This window comes from Somniosus microcephalus, unplaced genomic scaffold (genome assembly GCF_052327205.1).
Source record: "Somniosus microcephalus isolate GS21.2 unplaced genomic scaffold, FLI_Smic_1.0 unresolved_chr3, whole genome shotgun sequence".
Classification (NCBI taxonomy): domain Eukaryota; kingdom Metazoa; phylum Chordata; class Chondrichthyes; order Squaliformes; family Somniosidae; genus Somniosus; species Somniosus microcephalus.
The window spans coordinates 55,277,159-55,281,343 of NW_028225181.1; positions in this window are offsets into that span (position 1 = coordinate 55,277,159).

Consider the following 4,185-nt stretch of genomic DNA (forward strand, 5'->3'; position numbering starts at 1 on the left):
ATCGGCTCCTGGTCTCTGATCTAACAGTGTGTGTGTGGGAGTCTGAATGGGCTCCTGGTCTCTGATCTAACAGTGTGTGTGGGAGTCTGAATGAGCTCCTGGTCTCTGATCTAACAGTGTGTGTGTGGGAGTCTGAATGGGCTCCTGGTCTCTGCTGTAACACTGTGTGTGTGTGAGACTGAATGGGCTCCTGCTCTCTGATCTAACAGTGTGTGTGTGGGAGTCTGAATGGGCTCCTGGTCTCTGATCTAACAGTGTGTGTGTGGGAGTCTGAATGGGCTCCTGGTCTCTGATCTAACAGTGGGTGTGTGGGAGTCTGAATGGGCTCCTGGTCTCTGGTCTGACAGTGTGTGTGTGGGAGTCTGAATGGCTCCTGGTCTCTGATCTAACAGTGTGTGTGTGGGAGTCTGAATGGGCTCCTGGTCTCTGATCTAACAGTGTGTGTGTGGGAGTCTGAATGGCTCCTGGTCTCTGATCTAACAGTGTGTGTGTGGGAGTCTGAATGGGCTCCTGGTCTCTGATCTAACAGTGTGTGTGTGTGAGTCTGAATGGGCTCCTGGTCTCTGATCTAACAGTGTGTGTGGGAGTCTGAATGAGCTCCTGGTCTCTGATCTAACACTGTGTGTGTGGGAGTCTGAATGAGCTCCTGGTCTCTGGTCTAACAGTGTCTGTGTGTGAGTCTGAATGGGCTCCTGGTCTCTGATCTAACAGTGTGTGTGTGGGAATCTGAATGAGCTCCTGGTCTCTGATCTGACAGAGTGTGTGTGGGAGTCTGAATGGGCTCCTGGTCTCTGCTGTAACACTGTGTGTGTGGGAGTCTGAATGGGCTCCTGGTCTCTGATCCAACAGTGTGTGTGTGGAAGTCTGAATGAGCTCCTGGTCTCTGATCTGACAGAGTGTGTGTGGGAGTCTGAATGGGCTCCTGGTCTCTGCTGTAACACTGTGTGTGCGGGAGAATGAATGGGCTCCTGGTCTCTGATCTGACAGTGTGTGTGCGGGAGTCTGAATGGGCTCCTGGTCTCTGCTGTAACACTGTGTGTGCGGGAGAATGAATGGGCTCCTGGTCTCTGAACTGACAGAGTGTGTGTGGGAGTCTGAATGGGCTCCTGGTCTCTGCTGTAACACTGTGTGTGCGGGAGAATGAATGGGCTCCTGGTCTCTGATCTAACAGTGTGTGTGTGAGTCTGAATGAGCTCCTGGTCTCTGATCTAACAGTGTGTGTGTGGGAGTCTGAATGGGCTCCTGGTCTCTGATCTAACAGTGTGTGTGGGAGTCTGAATGGGCTCCTGGTCTCTGATCTAACAGAGCGTCTGTGGGAGTCTGAATGAGCTCCTGGTCTCTGATCTAACAGTGTATGTGTGAGAGTCTGAATGGGCTCCTGGTCTCTGATCTAACAGTGTGTGTGTGGGAGTCTGAATGAGCTCCTGGTCTCTGATCTAACAGTGTGTGTGTGGGAGTCTGAATGAGCTCCTGATCTCTGATCTAACAGTGTGTGTGTGGGAGTCTGAATGGGCTCCTGGTCTCTGATCTCACAGTGTGTGTGTGGGAGTCTGAATGGGCTCCTGGTCTCTGATCGAACAGTGTGTGTGTGGGAGTCTGAATGAGCTCCTGGTCTCTGATCTAACAGTGTGTGTGTGAGTCTGAATGGGCTCCTGGTCTCTGATATAACAGTGTGTGTGGGGGAGTCTGAATGGGCTCCTGGTCTCTGATCAAACAGTGTGTGTGTGGGAGTCTGAATGAGCTCCTGGTCTCTGATCTAACAGTGTGTGTGTGGGAGTCTGAATGAGCTCCTGGTCTCTGACCTAACAGTGTGTGTGTGGGAGTCTGAATGGGCTCCTGGTCTCTGATCTAACAGTGTGTGTGGGAGTCTGAATGAGCTCCTGGTCTCTGATCTAACAGTGTGTGTGTGGAAGTATGAATTAGCTCCTGGTCTCTGATCTAACAGTGTGTGTGGGAGTCTGAATGGGCTCCTGGCCTCTGATCTAACAGTGTTTGTGTGGGAGTCTGAATGAGCTCCTGGTCTCTGATCTAACAGTGTGTGTGTGGGAGTCTGAATTGGCTCCTGGTCTCTGATCTAACAGAGTGTGTGTGGGAGTCTGAATGAGCTCCTGGTCTCTGATCTAACAGAGTTTGTGTGGGAGTCTGAATGAGCTCCTGGTCTCTGATCTAACAGAGTGTGTGTGGGAGTGTGAATGAGCTCCTGGTCTCTGATCTAACAGTGTGTGTGTGGGAGCCTGAATGGGCTCCTGGTCTCTGATCTAACAGTGTGTGTGTGGGAGTCTGAATGGGCTCCTGGTCTCTGATCTAACAGTGTGTGTGTGGGAGTCTGAATGGGCTCCTGGTCTCTGATCTAACAGTGTGTGTGTGGGAGTCTGAATGAGCTCCTGGTCTCTGATCCAGCAGTGTGTGTGTGGGAGTCTGAATGAGCTCCTGGTCTCTGATCTAACAGTGTGCGTGTGTGAGTCTGAGTGAGCTCCTGGTCTCTGATCTAACAGTGTGCGTGTGGGAGTCTGAATGCGCTCCTGTTCTCTGATCGAACAGTGTGCGTGTGGGAGTCTGAATGAGCTCCTGGTCCCTGATCTAACAGTGTGTGTGGGTGTCTGAATGAGTTCCTGGTCTCTGATCTAACAGTGAGTGTGTGGGAGTGTGAATGAGCTCCTGGTCTCTGATCTAACAGTGTGTGTGTGGGAGTCTGAATGGGCTCCTGGTCTCTGATCTAAAAGTGCGTGTGTGGCAGTCTGAATGAGCTCCTGGTCTCTGATCGAACAGTGTGTGTGTGGGAGTTTGAATGGGCTCCTGGTCTCTGATCTAACAGTGTGTGTGTGGGAGTCTGAATGGGCTCCTGGTCTCTGATTTAACAGTGTGTGTGTGGGAGTCTGAATGGGCTCCTGGTCTCTGATCTAACAGTGTGTGTGTGGGAGTCTGAATGGGCTCCTGGTCTCTGATCTAAAAGTGTGTGTGTGGGAGTCTGAATGGGCTCCTGGTCTCTGATCTAACAGTGTGTGTGTGGGAGTCTGAATGGACTCCTGGTCTCTGATCTAACAGTGTGTGTGGGAGTCTGAATGAGCTCCTGGTCTCTGATCTAACACTGTGTGTGTGGGAGTCTGAATGGACTCCTGGTCTCTGATCTAACAGTGTGTGTGGGAGTCTGAATGAGCTCCTGGTCTCTGATCTAACAGTGTGTGTGTGGGAGTCTGAATGGACTCCTGGTCTCTGATCTAACAGTGTGTGTGGGAGTCTGAATGAGCTCCTGGTCTCTGATCTAACAGTGTGTGTGGGAGTCTGAAGGAGCTCCTGGTCTCTGATCTAACAGTGTGTGTGGGAGTCTGAATGGGCTCCTGGTCTCTGATCAAACAGAGTGTGTGGGAGTCTGAATGGGCTCCTGGTCTCTGATGTAACAGTGTGTGTGTGGGAGTCTGAATGGGCTCCTGGTCTCTGATCTAACAGTGTGTGTGTGTGAGTCTGAATGGGCTCCTGGTCTCTGATCTAACAGTGTGTGTGGGAGTCTGAATGAGCTCCTGGTCTCTGATCTAACACTGTGTGTGTGGGAGTCTGAATGAGCTCCTGGTCTCTGGTCTAACAGTGTCTGTGTGTGAGTCTGAATGGGCTCCTGGTCTCTGATCTAACAGTGTGTGTGGGAGTCTGAATGGGCTCCTGGTCTCTGATCTAACAGTGTATGTGTGAGAGTCTGAATGGGCTCCTGGTCTCTGATCTAACAGTGTGTGTGTGGGAGTCTGAATGAGCTCCTGGTCTCTGATCTAACAGTGTGTGTGTGGGAGTCTGAATGAGCTCCTGATCTCTGATCTAACAGTGTGTGTGTGGGAGTCTGAATGGGCTCCTGGTCTCTGATCTCACAGTGTGTGTGTGGGAGTCTGAATGAGCTCCTGGTCTCTGATCTGACAGAGTGTGTGTGGGAGTCTGAATGGGCTCCTGGTCTCTGCTGTAACACTGTGTGTGCGGGAGAATGAATGGGCTCCTGGTCTCTGATCTGACAGTGTGTGTGCGGGAGTCTGAATGGGCTCCTGGTCTCTGCTGTAACACTGTGTGTGCGGGAGAATGAATGGGCTCCTGGTCTCTGAACTGACAGAGTGTGTGTGGGAGTCTGAATGGGCTCCTGGTCTCTGCTGTAACACTGTGTGTGCGGGAGAATGAATGGGCTCCTGGTCTCTGATCTAACAGTGTGTG